Raw genomic sequence first — 19,763 nt, 5'->3', positions numbered from 1 at the left:
TTCTTCTCTTTTGAAGCATCTGTTGTTGGCTTCTTGTTCAACTTATCAACAATGGACAACTCCCAACTTGAATAATAGCATTCAACTCATTCCAAAAGAAGGATAGGCATGCAAAAACACTCTATGGAGACCTAGCTCTAGAAAAATGGATGAGCATCAAAACAATCTCTAGAAAGGTTGGAAAGAGTTGACAACTCTGCATGCTAGAAAGTCAAATTCTCTAGAATATGGCTCAAGTATATCTTGAGAAAATATCATTTGTGTTATGCTCGATCCTCCACAAAGCAATGTAGTCTAATAATTTTGCATAGAGGCAATTGTGCTAAGGAGCATGAAAGCATGATTGGTAACATGTTCAATGGCACAGCTTGTGCATGCATGTTCAATCCATGTCTGGTACCTCTTAATCACAAAGCTATGCGTTGATGATGTGAAATGTTGTTTTCCTTCCCTTCTGAAGCATCTACTATTGGCTTCTTGTTCAAATTATCAACAATGGACAAGTACAAACTTGAATAATAGAATTTAACTCAAACCAAAAGAAGGATAGGCATGCAAAACACTCTATGGTGACCTAACTCTTGAAAGAATGGATGAGCATCAAAGAAATCTCTAAATATATTGACCAATGCTTAAAGTGCACACATTTGACAAGAGCTGCCATGAATCAAGAATATAGTAAGTGATTTTGAATTATACAAGTGTCAAACAAGTATTAGCATTATCCTCAAGGCAATGATATTGGAAATGTTTCAAACGTCCTTAAGGACTCAAGCATTATCCCAATTTTAATGCATTCCTTTGCGTTCCCAAACACACTACCTCCCTTTTTCCTCCTAGTTTCATTGGAAAAGGGCAATGCCCTTGGGACCTCTACTAGCTTGTAAGATATGGACAATCAATGTTGACAATTACACAGGTAACAAGATCTCAAAAGTTATCAAGGTTTTAAAAGAAGAAACAACATATAGTTGCTAAAGATCACAAACATCATGATCATGGAACAAATAATAAGGTATTGGATGCTTGGGAGGATGTTTACAAGTGATCATTTGACAAGCTGGTTATGATCAACTGCCATGCAACAACACATGTAACTTTGAGAATGCTACAACATTTACTAAGACCATTTCTCTCTGGTTGAGGAACTCTAATCGATTCTAGAAAGATCATGACTTGCAAAGCGAAGAAGATGTCATTCATCGCTTTCAGTGTCCCTCTACAATTGTACTTATCCCAATCCCTTGTTAGATGCTCTATCTTACACTGGCTCCGGTAAAATCTAAATCAAAATCTTGTTCTAAAAGAGAGCAAAAATGCACATGAATGCCCCTTGTTAGAGAAAATTGTTTTGCTTGTAATAGCCTCAAACGAGGACCTCCATAAGGGGTTCCCTTGGCAAGATATCCTTCCATTGCTCCAAAACTTGGGGTCATCTTTGGGCCAACAATAAGCCCAAATGGAAGTCCGAGGTAGATCAAAAGAGAGTTTTACATATCCAATTAGGATAAACAACAACAAATGATGAGCACGCTAGATCTATGGGGTAGGGAAACACTTAGTGGAAAGGGGGTAAGTGTTGTTTTCATATGAAAATTTTTGTATATTTTGTGTTTATATCCCAACCCCTCATGGCGTCTCAAACAAGTTAATAGGTTCTTAACCCAAAGGTGCAAAAAAACTGAAAACTCTACATGCTAGAAAGTCAAATTCTATGGGATATGGCACAAGAATATCCTAAGAAAATGTCAATTATGTCGAATCCCCACAAATAATATAGTATAATACTAGGGGACAAATTATATGTGAGAGTGATGGAATGTGTAGAAGATGTTAGGGCCACAAGGAAGAGATAATCTATATATTTATGACTTGCCCTCATGCTAGGAAAACATGGACATTTGTTTAGATGCAAACGAGGGAACCTATTAACTTGAAGGCTATACTACTAGGAGATGCATGTAAATTTGATTGATTTATTTGGGTTACAAATGTAAATGTTAGCATTGAAGTGTTGTTCCTTCACTGGATATAAATGGGGAAAATCAAGGCTGGTATAGCACTTCAGGATGTTAATGAGCACCTCTGTCAATTACAAAAGGACATCCAAGCCCTCAAAGGTGCTCATAGTGAGACATGAACTGTTTCTAACTTTTTATAAGCTCTTCTACTAGGAGGTCTTTAGTTGCTTTGATTTACCCTCATTGGTCTATCTAGACAATTCTCCTTGTTGGCTATACTATCTGTATGATAATCTCATTTACGTAAAATTGTCATTATAAACACATACAAACAAATCTTTTGCTATAACAAAAAGTTAGTCCATCTTAAGGAGGGAAGGGGGTGGAAATTTTGAATTTTTGAGGGCCCACTTAGAAATCACCCTTTGTTTTATATTGCATAATACTCATATTTGAGGAGAATTTCCATGACAGTATGTGAATAGGAATCATGTTGCAAGAAATCATAAAAAGATATCATATCTCAAAATTTGTCAAGGTTTTGAATGAATTAGCAACATTTGTTTAATAAAGGAACTTAAGCACCAACTACAATGTTATCCAGACATGTCAATGTAAAGGTTCAAATCCAATGTATTGAATGCTTGAGAGGGAGTCTATGTGTGAGTATGGACACAAGTTGCCTATAATTAGTTTTCACCACTGCAAGTGGGATGCGTGTGATTGAGAGAATGCTAGAACGAGGAGGAGGGAAAAAAGTGAAATGAGTTTGATGCATTTGTAGGCATATCTCTCAAGGAGGTCAACTGAGAGTGCTCTCAACAGAAGCAGAACGGAAGAGGGAGAGAGAAATAGAGAGCCACACAAGTTTTTGGTGGGTGCAAACCACCCTAATCTTCTTTTTCATTCATTTATATATGTGTTCGAGTATTGTACATAACCGGGGTAAAGGCACAGTGATTTTAACCCCTACAACCTCCCACTTAAAGGACAATGTGCCTTTAAGGGAGAACAATTAGTGAGCATACTATCCAATGCCCATCAATACACGACAATACTCAAACCGTTGACTAGGTAGACTCTTCGTCAGCATATTTGCAAGATTATCATCTATATGAACCTTGACAAGCTCTATGCGCTTGTCCTCAAGTACCTCCCTGATGAAATGGAACCTGACCTCAATGTGTTTGGTCTTCGCATGAAAGACTGGATTCCGTGCTAGCTGAATAGCACTCATGGAATCACTATGCAATGTTGGTACACCTGTATAAATTCCCAAATCTCCCACTAGCCGATCAAGCCATATAGCCTCCTTGCAACCCTCTGTGGCTGCAACATACTCAGCCTCTGTGGTAGACAAAGCAATGCACTTCTGTGCGTGAGACATCCACGACACTGCACCACCTGCAAAGGTGAACACATAACTAGAAGTGGATCTCCTACTATCCACATGCCCTGCATAGTCTGAATCTGTGTACCCAAGTACACGCATGTCTCCTCTACCAAAGCAGATGCACATCTCCTTAGTACCCTTCATGTACCTCATGCTGCACTTATCTGCCTCTCAATGCCTCTTTCCTGGATTAGCCATATACCAGCTAACAACTCCCATTGCAAATGCAATATCTGGTCTAGTAGCTATCATAGTATACATAAGACTCCCAACCGCTAATGCATAAGGAATTTTGGCCATCATGGTGCTCTCCTCATTTGATTTGGGACTCTCTGTATGACTTAGTTTCACATATGGAGGCAATGGAGTACTCACTGCCTTCCCCCCCTCCATATTGAAACGTTGCAATACTTTTGTAACATACTCCTTCTGTGAAAGCCAAAGGAGTTTCCTACTTCGATCACGCGTGATGCACATACCAAGAATATGACCTGCAAGTCCCAAATTCTACATAAGCTCCATATCCTCTACTGCCACTAGTCCAAGCATGCATCTAAGTGTGGTCATCTTCACAACCGGAGATAATATTTCACTCATATTTCATCAAAGTCCACACCCTTCTCTTGCTTGAACCCTTTAGTGACCAAACGGGTGTTGTACCTAGGCACATCATCACTTGCGACCTTCATCTTGTAGACCCATTTCTCGTGCATCATAGCCTCTCTGTAGCAAGAAGGCTCCCCGCAATCAATAAGCATCACATACTCTACCCCTGGAACAAACCTATCAAGCGCTCTAGACACTCTAGATGATCTTCTCAAGGGCATTTTAACTTGCTGTCCCACCTGCATATCAGCCACATTTGGCTTATCATTTCTAGCAATAGATGATCCATCATCTACCCTTGATTGTATACCTGTGGGAGTACTTGGTAGTACCATTTCTTGCACATTTGGTGCATGGACAGCTTGCTTTCTATGAACATATGCAGGTGGATTCACGTCCTGGAAAGTGATTCTCCTCATTTCCAGATCCCTCATGGGTGCCTTATGCATCTTCTTCTCATTGAAGGCTACATCATGGCTGCGTATGATCTTCTTTGCTTCTGGGTCCCAGAGACGATAGCCCATCTCTCCACTTTCACCATAACCCCAAAAGATGCATTTTCTAGACTTAGGATCTAGCTTCTTTCGAAGCTCTTTTGGCACATGTGCATATGCCTCACACCCAAATATACGCAAATAAGAGTAAGAGGGCTTCTTGCCACTCCATGCCTCTTCAGGAATATCACCATCCAAACTCTTACTAAGTGATCTATTGATCACGTGCACTGCAGTCTTCATTGCCTTAGCCCAAAAACCACCAGAAAGGCTTGCATTGGAAAGCATGCATTGCAACCTTTCTTGAATGGTATGGTTCATCTTTTCTACAATTGGATTTTGCTCTGGAGTACGAGGGCATGTGAGCTCCCTCTTAATCCCACGTGTATCATAGAAATGCTGAAAGTCATTAGAGAGATACTCTCCACCATTGTCAGTCCGTAGGCATTTAAGCGTTCTACCTGACTGATTCTCAACCAAGGCCAGCCATTTCTGAAATACCTGGAACACATCACTCTTCCGAGCTATAGCATAAGCCCACACTTTCCTAGTTGCATCATCAAATGAATGTCACATAGTATTCAGCCCCACCTAATGACCGTGTAGGCATGGGCCCACATACGTCTGAATGTACCAAATCAAGCTTTTCAAACTCTTTCTTTTCCCTTCTTTTACGGGCTGATTTAGTCTGCTTCCCATAGAGACAATGCTCACAAAATTCAAAATCAGAGAAACTTAAATGCGGTACATAACCCAAACGGCATAAGAGTTTCATCCCATTTTGGCTCATATGGCCCAACCGGCAATGCCATAAAGAAGTGCTTGGCTGCTCGGTTATTACAACAACATGATCAAACACCCCTGATACATGCAACGGATACAGAGTCCCACACTTGGCACCCCTGGCCAAAAGCATAGAGCCCTTCTGAATTTTTCAACTCCCAGAATCAAAGATGGTCTGAAAACCAGCATCATCTAGCTGACTCGTTGAAATGAGACTCTTGGTCAGCTTAGGCACATGTCTCACATTTTTCAAAATAAATGCAGACCCATTTGCAAAAGAAAACTTTATGTCACCTACTCCCACTATGTCACATGCATAGTCATTTCCAAGATGCACACAACCTGTCTTTCCACTGTCATAAGTGGAAAACCATTCCCTATGGGGAGTAACATGAAATGAAACACCATAATCCAAAATCCAATCCTGGGAATATGCATCATCTGAAGTGGTAAGCAACTCTACAGATAAACTAGACATGAAGAGAATGTCATTGTCACTATCATGTGTGACTGCATTGATCTCCTCGATCTTCACTTTTCCTTTGTCCTCCCTTGGATTGATTTGCACCCCAATTTGCATTCTTTTTCTTATCCTTTTGCTCTCTTTTAAGCTTGTAGCAATCCTTTTTCATGTGGCCCTTCTTGCGACAATAGTGACACTCAATGTTCCGTGCCCTGGACTTGCTACGGGGCTTCCCTCTTTCTTGAAACTTCCCTCTGGACTGTGATCTACCCCTTTGCACATTTAAGGCTGCATCCTACTTGTTGCCTTCCATTGACTTTCGTCTAATCTCCTCGGCCAACAAGCTACCAACCACATCATCAAAGTTTAATACTCCACCAGGTGCAGAGTTACTATGAGGATGGTAATGAGCATAAGAGAAATATTGCCCTCATTTCCGCATCGAAATTCAGCTTTTGAGCTTGAAGCTGACAAAATGATATTAAATTCATTCAAGTGCAAAGCTATGGATACTCCCTCCTTCATGTGCAACTCAAACAATCTCTTGATGAGATAGACTTTGTTTGAGACAGTCTCTTTCTCTAATGTAGCACACAGCTTTTTCCATAAAGCTTCTGTAGTCTTTTCAGCGACTACTATGAAATAAACTGTCTCCCCAAGATGAAGTCTAATGGTAGACTTTGCCAATGCATCCAACTCATTCCATTCATCTGTGGACATAGTTGCAGGCTTAGTGCAATCGCTTGTAAGGGTTTTATCTGCTTTTTTTAAATAAGCACAACCCCCTTCTGTTCTTTCCACAAAGAAAAGTTTGTCCCATCAAACTTTTTAATGCTGAAAAACTCCTTTTCAAACATGGAAGAGGATGCCATGATGCAAATAAAGCAAAATCCCAAATGCTAGTACCTGTAAGAGAGAATCACACCAAATACCAAGTCCACCCAAATGTGTATGCCACAATAGAGTGAAATATCACCAAAACTCAAAGCTCAAAGCATCAAAAGATATAGCTAACTCATGTGCATGTACTATGCATCCATATGAGCAAATCTGGCCCAAAAGAAAATGCCAACTACAATGGCAATCCAAAATGCCAATAAGTGCCAATGGCTCAAGCATAAACACCCCGTCCATGGGCATATGCATCAACAATATCTCATCCAAGAGAGCATAACACTATCAATGCATCAATTGCAATGTGTCAAAGCTGTCCCTTAGCATAAAATAGCATCCATGTGCAAAGCATCCATAAAAAATCGCATCCCACAAGGCAATCTGGGCCTATCAGTGCATCCAATAAGGATCACAATGCATCCAAATGGCCTACAAATCATCCACTGCAACCCAATGCACACCACGAATGAGTGCACATGGCTCAAACTGCAACTAGAGTGATCTGCATAAGGTATGCTCAAGAAATCATGGTCCCACGGCAATGACCGCTACTGAAAATAGAACCTGAGATGCCTCAAAACATGGGCACCATTGCATAATCGGACTCAGTAAGATAATCTACAAATATCTCTCTTTTGCTGGAACTCCAAAATCCCAACCGATGAGTGAGAAATAGACGAAATCAAATACACAGAGATCTATAACTCTGAAAATACTCCACCGATTGTGCAAAAACTGATAGATAGGGGTTTTTAGGCCCTTGAAATGCAATGGGACAGACGGTTTTGGAAACCGTGGTCCTAATCACTAGGTCCAACACACGAATTGAAAAACGTTTTTGGAAACTAAACTATTTGTAAACTCCACCTGAGTGTGAATGATGAGCAACATAGAAGTTTTAGGACCTCCTGAGTCCACTGGAACTGACAGATCTACAAATGGTTGCTCCAAACTTGAGTTCCAACACCCGGGCAGAAAAACGTTGAAACTGACACAGTGAGTTAGAAATCCAACGAAATGATCCCAAATTCAAGAATGAAGGTGTTTCCAAGCTCTTGAAGTGAAATGGACACCAAAAGCAAGCAATGGTTGCCTCTACAAGTCAATACGGAGTCTTTGTTGTCGAATGGAATAGGGAAAAGCTAAAAAAACTACTTTTTCTTTGAAAACACTTAACATGCTCTCAAAACCACTTCACAAAACCAAAGTGACTTTTCCAAAGGTCGTTTAAGGTCTCTGCGCGCTCGAATGCAAGTAAAGTCGCCCATAAAGCCTCCCACAGAACTTCTCCTTCCTCTCACAGAGCTGCTGAGCTTCTAGGCATTCACGCACACTCAGCTAAATCACCCGGGGCTCTGATACCAGTTGACAACGGAAGCAGAATGAAAGAGGGAGAGAGAGAAATAGAGAGCCACACAAGTTTTTGGTGGGTGCAAAACACCCTAATCTTCTTTTTCATTCATTTATATATGTATTTGAGTATTGTACATAACCGGGGTAAAGGCACAGTGACCTTTTACCCCCACAGTCAACTTGAATTCAAAAGGAGGGAAGGGTTTGGAAATTTAAAATGTCTAAGGGTCAATTGGAAGCCACTATTTGTTTGATATTGTTTAATCCTTAAGGTATACATATTTGAGGAGAAGTCCAACCACTCAAGAATACAAGAGGTTGTTATGAATCATTACTCTTGTTGTTGTTGTTGTTGTGTAGATTATGGAAAGTTGATACTAACAAAGATCTTGGTTTTGTGAAGCTAGGACTACCTCAAAATCTATTGAATGAATAAATAGTCTATATTTGTTGACAATGGACATCTTGATCACGAGGAGACAAAGCATCCATCACAATGTTATTTGCACATGTCAATGTAAAGGTTACAATCACAATGTTACTTGCACATGTCAACGTAAAGGTTACAATCCAGTGCATTGAATGCTTGGGAGAATGTTATGAGTCATCACTCTTCCAAGTGACTTATGATCAATTACCACTACTACAAGAGTACCATGTAGGAACAAGTGTAACATAGAGAATATTAGAATGCTTGGGAGGGTGTTTATGAGTGATCACTCACGAGACAAGGGTAGCATCTGGGAACATGTGCAACATAGACAATGCTATAATAACAACTAAGAGCACCTTCTAGAAATAACTCTACTTGATTATAGAAATTCTTGTACTTGCAAAGTAAAGAAGATGTTATTCATCACTTTCATTATCAATTTTTACTAAGACTTATCCAAACACTTCATTAGGTGTATCTATCTCTAGGAGGAAATGTTTTGGAATATTTCAATGTTTGAGGTCAACTTGGATTACCCATTTGAGCAACATCTTGTTGAACTATAGTAATTTATGAGTTGATTTTGCTCTTGCTCTAGTGCTCTGCACTAGATAAGCGCATTTATGATATTTTATATACATTGAGCGATCTTCATTACCTATGTAAAATTAACAATCAAGGTCAAGAATTGGGCAATATGATTTGCATTTTCTTTGAGAAAGTTGAAATCAGCTGGATTGGATTCAAGGGAGTATTATTCTAGGAAGAACCACATAATTGTTTGCAAGCTCATTGCATTATCCTAAGATAATTGTGTTTGTGGGCTTTCTTAATGACCGAGATGGCTCTTGTCATGGGTTGACATATCCCTACCATACCAACCACAAGGAGGGCCTCATCTCAATAAATTAATCATATGCTTGCTTCACCACACAAAACCTTCTTATGAACCCATCTCTATTCTTGCCAAGGCCACCCTCATGGGTTAACTAGCTTTTAGTTTATTGTGATAGGCCCATAGTCATACTTTTTTTAGATAGCTAATAGCTTCTTTATCATACCCCCAAGGCTCAATTTAGCTATATCTATCTCCCACACCCACTATACTTTGTCAACCTTAGGACCCTCTTTTGTGCCAATTCATCCCATGAAGCATGGATTAGATAACATACTCTCCTTACCATTGTAGGACTTTTCCCCCTAGAATGTTTTCCATATCACCTTCATGAATCCTATGATTAAGAGGAGACAACAACATAAACCTTGACCAAAACATGCCTCTCTACATGGGATTGTTTTTATCTTTCTTGTGATTATCCCCATCCACAAGTGTCCTAATGAGACATTTGGAGAGATATCCAAAGGAGGGTAAATATAGCTATTTTGTTCCAGCCCCTCCATGGTGCTTGCATTGGATATGCTTAGTCGTGGCCACCTTAGCCCAATGTCTCAACAAGTGATCACCATTCTTGACAAAACTCAAATATTCAAGGAAATGGGGGAGCTTAAGACAGATGTGGTATATGATTAATAAAGAGATGTCAAGTGTGACTCTACATATCCACATTTACTAAATAACAAGGAAGTGTAAACTTCAACATAAGACTTTAAACAAAGAGACAACCACTACACATAGAGGGGAAATTTAATCTTAACCTTGAATCATATCCACTTCAAAGAGAAGGGGGAGTAGAGTGGCACTAATCCTATCAAGGAGCAACCAACCTACCATAAGGTTTCTACCTAAATGCATGTGTAAGTCGTGCATCTCTTCAATCTAGGGCTATGAGTGAATGTAAGGGATTGTTACAACCTTGTTAAGAAAGTTTGATGCTAGATGTTCGTTGGAGACACCACCTATCATAATATTTTTGACTTTGTGCAAGAGTTGTGTGTGTTTGTGTCTCTATTAGTATGCACACACACGTTTTGTGTGTGCACGTGTGCGTGTGTATGTATGTATGTACACACACACATGTATGTATGTATGTGGATATGTATATATGTATGTATATGTATGTATGTAGATATGTATGCATGCATGCATGCGTGTATGTATGTAGAGAGAGAGAGATGCACACACACAAATGCACGTGCGTGCATGTGTGCTCGTGTGCATACACATACACACAGGCACATGCATGCATGCACACTTTTGTTGAGAGTTCATGCTCAACATCATGTGATCATGTGTGCATAGCACCATCACGTGATCATATGTGCATAGCACTAACCTTATAGAGTGCTATAAAGGAAAGGGTTAGCTTCCCTAACCCTAACCCTAAAAGGGTTTGTATATATTCTATTTTTTCAACTAATTCTAGTGTACAGTTAGTCATTTGTGGTGTGCTCTCTAGCTGTGCCCTCTCTCCTCATCTCCACTCTTCTCCTCTCCCCTCTTCATATTTTGTCATGGTATCAGAGCATGGTTCTGCCTTCCGTTGAGGCGCCATCCCTCTTGTGAGAGTGTGAGAGAGATTGAGAGATTGAGAGGTAGTCTTTCATTCTATTCACTTCCGTTGAGTGAAGGATTTCCGTTCATTGAAAGAGAGAAATTTCCTTCTCATTGAGAAGAATTTCCTTCATAGAGTGAGAGAGAGAGATCTAGTTTGTGAGAGGATTCATTGAGAGAGCTCTTGAAAAGTTTCATGAGAGAACTATGCTGAGAGATTTTCTGCTATGAGTGAGATCTTGCGAGATCTGTTTTTGGAGAGAGAGAGAGAGCGAGTTCGTCTTCATGCTACAACGGCCGCTCCAGTACCTCCAAATGCCATCAAGCTGCAACGACACTCTAGCAAATAGCACAGCTCTACCTCAAAAGCTCTACCTCAAAGCAGCCGTCCGCCAGCCTATCTACTACTTCATGCTTGTAGAGATTCCCTTGAGGCCGCATGGTTTGAGCAGTTCTCAGTCCTGAGGATCTCGTTGCTGCTCCAGCCGCCTTCAAAACTTTGCACGCCTTAAGGTCGACGCGCATAGACTGGTTGCGCAACTTGGTAAACGCAAGTGGCGTGGCCTCCAACACGAGAATGCTCGTCGGTGCATTACCCGCGGGCGAATACGAGATGATGCTAGCGCACGCTGTTTTGTGCAACTGAGATCCGATCTCCTGGTCTACAGCCATGACTAAGGTAGACTGCAGCAACGCCTTCGACCTTCCACGGCTTCTCGACCTCTCTCACTAAGGCCTCACAGCCTTCGCGGACGGCGGCCTTCCCCAGCCTCCACATTGTAATCTTCGCCGGTGGCCTCTTCATTCCCGACAACGAAGCGCTCCATCAACGTAACCGACAGCCTCCAAGGCGACCGAAAGCGATGACGACCTTCTGCATTGCAGCATCTCCAACAGCCTTGCGCGCACCTTTTGCCAAGCTCACGTAACAGCAGCTGCTCTTCCAACTGCTCGAGTCTCCCGCGACGAACGACCGCTATCTACGCTCCAAGAGCTCACGATCGGCCGACTCGCGACCTCCAAAGCTCGGCACCCGACGGCCCTTCAACGCCTGGCACAGCAACTGTCTCATCTCCAACGAGCTGCAACGAAGAAGAAGACGGAATCTTTGAGATTCCGTCAGAATCTCAAAAGATTCCGATCGCCCTCCTATTGCCACATGGCAGCGAGGGAGGATATCTTATCCTCAACCTCACCACCTTGAGGTGTGGTCAGCCAAGTGACACGTGGCAATCCTATCTGCCACGTCATCACTGCCACGTCATCACTGCCACGTCAGCTGCCACGTCATCACTGCCACGTCAGCTGCCACGTCATCACTGCCACGTCAGCTGCCACGTCATCACTGCCACGTCAGTTGCCACGTCATCACTGCCACATCAGCTGCCATGTCATCTGTGCCACGTCATCTGTGCCACGTCATCATTGCCACGTCATCTGTGCCACGTCATCAGTGACACCTCAGCACTGCCACCTCAGCATAGAGCTTCACTGGCACACCTCTTGCTAAGCACAGTGCCACATCATCACTGCATGTGACTCACAGTGACACATCATCATTGAGCACCATTTGCACTCCTTTTGCCCCTCCACCTAGATCAAGTCATATCTCTTGATCCAGGAAGAATTTGAGGGAGCTCCAAAAAGGAAAGTCGCTCGATTTTTCGTGCTCTACGCGCTCGTTACATCACGCGCACATTTCAGCGCAAGTTACACTCACATTTAAGCCTCGCCGACAAAACCACTTCCTTCACGCACATTTGCCTCTACATCGACGCATCTGACCCAGCACTTAAAAAGAACAAAGGAAAAGGAATTATTTGCTGTTCTTTCATCGATCGACGGTTGGTTTAGATCTAGATCAGAGTAGACTAGATCGCCATAGAGGGGACGCTTTGAATTCCCCAAGTTGCCAATCTAAGCCATGCCCGAAATTCCCGACTAGTACCTACTCGGAGTCAGTCCATACGCTCACATCCGATTTCACATCATTACATTACCTGAAATCTTACGTTCATCAGTTCAGTGAGCAGACTTCAGAGTTCAGAGGCATTGCAGATTGATTCAGTGGGCAGATAGCACTTGATTTCACACACACATGCCACCATTGTAAAGCCTATTTGGCTATCTCACGGCATAGTGCACATCATTTTTCAGCCTTGTAAAGCCTCTTGGCTATTCCCGGCATCATTGCCACAAGCCTTGTAACACAGGTCAGATCTTATTTACTGCAGTTCTATCTTCACCGACGGTACAGAGATTTCACTTGGCATCTTCAGTGTATTTGCAGTTGATTCATACAGAGTTTTTTCAGGACACTTTTGAGTACATTGTTTGCACCATGTCGACTAGCAACCTCAATCTGGAGGCATCTGCTAAGTTAGACAACTCCAATTACGGTACATGGAAATACCGAATGGAGACCATTCTTGTGCTTCAGGACAAATGGGAGTATGTTGATGGTTCCATACCTAGACCATTGGCCGATCCAGCCACGAGTAGCTCTACTCCATCTGTTGTCACAGCACCAGCAACGGGATCTACATCGGGATCTACATCTACACAAACAGTTTCCGCACCAGTAGCAGATCCTGCCATTGCCCGAGCTCAAGCAGAATGGGATAAGAAAGATAAGTATGCCTATCACCTGATCAAGCAGAATGTGCAAGATATCATGTTAGGACAGCTCAACACAGTCAAGACATCAAAAGAAGCATGGGATATGTTCGCAGCTCTCTACGAGTCCAAGAACACATCCAGGATTCTCACCTTGAGAAACCAGATCAACCAGAGTTTCCGCAATAGCAATGAAACCGGTCATGCTTATGTACTCCGCATCAAAGACTACAACAATCAACTTGCAGCAGCAGGAGAGACTATGAATCCCGCAGAAATGGTTCAAGTAATCCTGAATGGACTAGGAGAAGGATATGAGAATCTGGTCCAGAGTATTGCCATCCAACGGCAAATTCCAACACTTGAAGAACTTCAGTCAGTTCTACTTGGTGAAGAACTCAGGACTCAGGCCATTCAAGCACGTAAAGGTCATTCTAATGATCAGGCATTCACAGCTTCAGACAGAAGCAGAGGCAAAGGCAGAAACAGAGGTAGATCATATCAGAAAAGTGGTCAAAATCAAAGTCAGAATCAGCATCAGCAGCATCCTCAGCAACATCAAAATCAGCAAAGAGGAAATCATTCCAACCGAGGAAGATTCCAAGGACGAGGGAATGCATCCACCAATGTGTCAAACATTCAATGCAACTATTGTCACAAGTTTGGACACTATGAAAGAGATTGCCGCAAGAAGCAGTATGACCAAGGCGGTCAATCCAACAGTAATAGAGGGAATTCCCGAGGAAGAGGAAATCATCGTGGTGGACATTCTAGTCACAGTCATTTTGCAAATGAACATGGCAATATGTTTCTTACAAGTGAGGAATTGCATCATACTGATACAATGCACCTAGACACTGATTTCAATTCCAAAGAAGATTTCAGTTATCAAGTCGACCAAGTGGAACAGGATCCTTGGTACATCGACAGCGGTGCATCATCTCATATGACAAATCATCAGGAATGGTTCACAGAAATGAAGCCATTAGAAGGTCAAAAGAATGTCATCTATACAGCAGACAATACACCGAATCCGGTTCAAGGGACAGGTGTTATCCCTATGAACAATTTCACTGGTACAAAAGGATTAGTCAAAGATGTGCTCTATGTTCCGAAGCTCAGTAAGAACCTTTTGTCAGTAGGTCAAATGACGGAACACAACTATAAAGTCATCTTCGACGGTGATGAATGCACTATCAGAGACAAATCCAAAAGAGGTCAGCTAGTAGCAAAAGGTGTCAAGGAAGGACGCTTATACAGGATGCTAGCTACAGTACCAGATCAACATGCCATGTCAGCCCAAATGCAACAGATGCCACTATCTGCAAAATGGCACAAGAGATATGGTCATGTCAACTTCAAGTACTTGTTAGATCTAAGGAATCAAAATATGGCAATTGGGATTCCGAAGCTACAGTTTCTTGGAAAGGTTTGTGAAGCATGCTGCTTCGGCAAACAAAAGCGAACCAACTTTGTCAGAAGTACCTCTCGTGCACGAGGTATTCTTGATTTAATTCATACAGATGTATGGGGTTATGCCCAGACCCGCAGCATCAATGGTTCACTTTATTACTTGACCTTCATCGACGACTACAGCAGATATTGTTGGGTCTACTTTCTGAAAGAGAAATCTGAAGTGTTTGCCAGATTTCAAGAATTCAAAGCCATGGTAGAAAACCAGACAGGCAGAAAGATCAAGGTCATGAGATCAGACAGAGGAGGTGAATACATGTCTTCAGCCTTCATGAACTTTTGCAAAACTCACGGCATTCGAAGACAATTCACATGTGCAGATACTCCTCAGCAAAATGCAATAGCTGAAAGGAAGAATGGGACTTTAGCAGACAGTGCTAGAGCAATGCTTAGTGAAAAGCATCTTCCGAATCAGTATTGGGCAGAAGCAATAGCTACAGCTAACTACTTGCTTAATCGGCTTCCTACCGAACCGATACAAGGTATGACTCCTTATGAAGCATTCACTGGACACAAGCCACGCATTGGGCATCTCCGCATATTTGGTTGCATAGCATATGCCCACATACATGATGATCATCGTAGGAAATTGGATGCAAAGTCACGCAAATGCATCATGGTTGGCTACAGTGAAGAAAGTAAAGCATACAAATTGTATGATCCCATCAACCGCAAAGTCATTATTTCCAGAGATGTAATCTTCGATGAGGAATCAGAATGGAAAACCTCACCTACACAGGAGATAGAAGCATCGACTTCACAGTCATCTACAGAACAGGTTGATGAAGAAGAGCAAGAATTGCCAGCAACACCCCAAGCAGTGCCACAGCAGCTCAGACGGTCTACTAGGGAAAGCAGACCACCAGCCAGATTGACATATGCTCAGAAAGGCAAAGCAATTCAGGTGGAAACCACCAACTATGCTCTTATGACTACCATCATGGCTACAGAAGAGCCAGTGTACTTCGAAGACGCAGTAGATAAGCCAGAATGGCAAACTGCAATGAATGAAGAAATGGATGCTTTGTATAAAAACAACACTTGGGAATTATGCGACCTTCCACCAGGAAAGAAGGCCATAGCCAACAAATGGGTATACAAAGTGAAGTACAATCCAGATGGCAGTATTCAGAGATACAAAGCCAGATTAGTTGCAAAAGGCTTTGCACAACAATATGGCCAAGATTATGATGAGACTTATGCTCCAGTAGCAAAGATGGATTCCATACGGTTCTTGATATCACTAGCGACACTCAGTAAATGGAATGTGTATCATCTCGATGTCAAGAATGCATTTCTCAATGGTTATCTAGACGAGGAAGTCTACATGCAACAACCAGCCGGTTATGTTGAACCAGGACAGGAGAACAAGGTTTGCCATCTCAAGAAAAGTCTCTATGGCTTAAAACAAGCACCCAGAAGTTGGTACAGTAGAATTGACAAATATTTTGCTGATCTGGGATACATGAAGTCCAATGCAGATCATACTCTCTACTACAAAGTTCAAGGGGAAGATATCACTATTGCACTTTTGTACGTAGATGATCTGATTGTGACAGGAAGCAAGGATAGCTTCATCCGAAAGCTAAAACAAGACTTATCTGCAGAGTTCGACATGAAAGATCTTGGACTTATGCACTATTGTCTTGGAATTGAGTTCTGGAGAGATTCAGATAGCACATTCATGAGTCAGCTCAAGTATGTTGACAGTCTCCTGAAGAAGTTTCATATGGCAGATTGCAAGATTGCAGCCACTCCCATGGAACAGAGTTTGAAACTTACTAAAGATTCAGAAAAGCCTACAGTCAATGATAGATACTACAGGCAACTCATTGGATCTCTTATATATCTGACAATCACACGGCCAGATATTTGTTATGCAGTAAGCTCACTAGCACAGTTTATGGCAAATCCAAAACAGTCTCACTGGAATGCAGCCAAAAGAGTCTTGAGATACATCAGAGGTACAAGACAATTTGGGATAGAATACAGAGGAAGTCATCCACGGTTGCATGGATACTGTGACAGTGACTATGCTGGAGATCATGAGACCAGGAGATCGACACAGGGATATGCATTTTTCCTTGGTCAAGGTGCTATATCATGGTTGTCAAACAAACAACCAACTGTTTCTTTGTCTTCGACTGAAGCAGAATATAGGGCACTCACTACAGGTGCATGTGAGGCTATATGGCTCAGAAGACTATTGTCAGAAACAGATTACTTTGATGAGTCAAAGCCAACAACAATATACTGTGATAATCAATCGGCTCAAGCATTGGCCAAAAATCCAGTATATCACTCCAGGACAAAGCACATTGATGTCAGAGAGCACTTCATCAGAGAAAGAGTGTTACTTGGTGACATCACACTGCAGCATTGTGATAGCAAAGAAAATGTTGCAGACATCTTTACCAAACCACTCGGTAAAGAGCTATTCGAGAAACACCGACTAGCTCTTGGTTTGATGCAGAGGAAGGACATTCCCATTAAAGGGGTGTGATGGAATGTAATGCTCAGTCCTTCTTCGATTCCCCAGAATCAGCATCTTGAGGGAAGGCCTACTTCATGATGTTGATCTTGAGGGAAGGTGTTGAGAGTTCATGCTCAACATCATGTGATCATGTGTGCATAGCACCATCACGTGATCATATGTGCATAGCACTAACCTTATAGAGTGCTATAAAGGAAAGGGTTAGCTTCCCTAACCCTAACCCTAAAAGGGTTTGTATATATTCTATTTTTTCAACTAATTCTAGTGTACAGTTAGTCATTTGTGGTGTGCTCTCTAGCTGTGCCCTCTCTCCTCATCTCCACTCTTCTCCTCTCCCCTCTTCATATTTTGTCAACTTTCACATACACGGTTATGGGGATCTTATAGGAACGCTGATGGAGTACTACTCCAAGCCACTTTGGGTTGAGAGCAATGCATGGAAATGCCATCCACTAGTGTCACTCTAGTGACTCCTGGCTTGTTGCGATCATGTATCCATAAGGAGAAGAAGAGGGAGGGGAGGGGGGAGTGGACAAGGGAGAGGGGGAGGAAAAGGGAAGAGGAGAAGAGAACATGGCATTCACAAAAGGCACTACAATGGAAACAAGATAACACTAAAAAACAAACTAGAGGAAAAGAAAGAGTGCTTATATTCCAAGTGAAGACCAAAGTCAACTCCTTGGGCTTTACACATGCAACATGTTGAAGGGAGGGCCAACCAGGGTATTATATTTTACCACTCTCTTTCTTCATTCTTTACAATCATCTTGGGCCCATTTGGACCCAAGGCACAATCCTAGCTCTACGGACTTGCGACTATCCATCAAGTGATATTACCAACTAGTAGTGGCACATTGTTAGCCAAATCGGTTAACATGCCCCCCTTCTTATTTTTAATCCAGTCCCGTGGATCATGCAAAGGTCATGGTTGTTGGAGTATTGTCGATGAAGATCATTCCCGATGTGCACTTGTGTGAACTTTTCCTATTCATAGGTCTTTAGTGGATGTATTTTCCACTAGAAATATTGATAAGCGATTCCACTATAATGACACCTCATGGCATGGGTGATTGCATTGCTGGCTAAACTTTGGATGGACTGATCCGAGTTGAGTACTTGTGACCTTTCAAATAAATACGAAGAAAGAGAAAAATCTAAGGTGTAAGTTAGTAGGACGAAGGTGTTAGTAGGGGTTGATGTAAGATCCTAGTGGTGTTAGTGTTGGCTGAGTAAGTACAGTGTATTCTCATGTTTGTCCTTAAGTCCCACATTTTCTTTGAGTGGGTTCATTGGGTTCTCTTCAAACTATTTCTTTGGCATGCCATGTTTGGATGTTCGGAGTTGTGCATGACATTTTGTCTTGCCTCTCTACATAGAAATTCCTTTGAAATCCATTTTATGGATAACATTTCCTTGTGGGCTTTGCTTGGAAGGTTTTAAAGCCCAGCAAGGTTGTGGCACCATTTGGAGCTTTATTTGTCTATCATTAAATCTAAAGGAGTCTGATAATACACCAAACAAACTCCTAAAATGAGAACTATGGTTGAAGAGGTTTATAGCATTGTAGATTCTAGGAAAGTCCTGTAAGTTAAATATTGTTAGGAAATGGAGTCAATTTGAGTGACTTTGTGTATTCTAAAGTAGTACTATACTACTTTATATCCTAGAGTGCCATGTATCACTATGGGACTTATCCCATATACATTTGACACTTAGAGTGTGTGTGCGTATCTTTATAAAGGCATTGTACTTTCATTGTCATTTTCATCAAGCCTCATGCCTTTCTTGATCATGTGAGTACTTTGCTTAGTTGTATATTTATTTCTCGCATTATTTCATTTCCATTATGCTTTCCTAGTCTTGCTTTTCCTTTCCATTCCATTCCATGTCTTGCATCTTCATATGGTATCAGAGCTAGACTATCTTCCAAGAGGTTGAGGTAAGAGATTAAGGACATTAAAGCCTCTCTCCCTCATTCCCCTTAGAGGAATGGCTTCTCCAATTCCATTTAGAGCTCTCTTCTCCATGCCATGATCCACCACCTCTCTGCTCCTTCCTTCAGCTACATCTTTCTGTGACCTACGGATGATGTAACGCTTCTATCCGGATCTAGAAGCATAATCACAGCTTTGTGTTTTCAACAAAGTTGTAGAGGACCTTGAGTACTACAAATTTTGTTTTTTACATCATTGCAATCTGAGTTTTCTGTGAAAAGTTATAGCCCTTGCAAGAAGTGATGAAATTTGTTTCTGCGCCCGAATTTTGTTTAGGAGCTCAATGACTTCACAGCCCAAGCATGATGTAGCCAGCTCAACGTGGTCTTCATCGTTGACCTCTACTCCAGCCCG

This window comes from Dipteris shenzhenensis, chromosome 10 (genome assembly GCF_047967505.1).
Source record: "Dipteris shenzhenensis isolate YYH24624 ecotype China chromosome 10, Dip_SZ_1.0, whole genome shotgun sequence".
NCBI lineage: Eukaryota > Viridiplantae > Streptophyta > Polypodiopsida > Gleicheniales > Dipteridaceae > Dipteris > Dipteris shenzhenensis.
Note: the sequence above shows the minus strand (reverse complement) of the source record.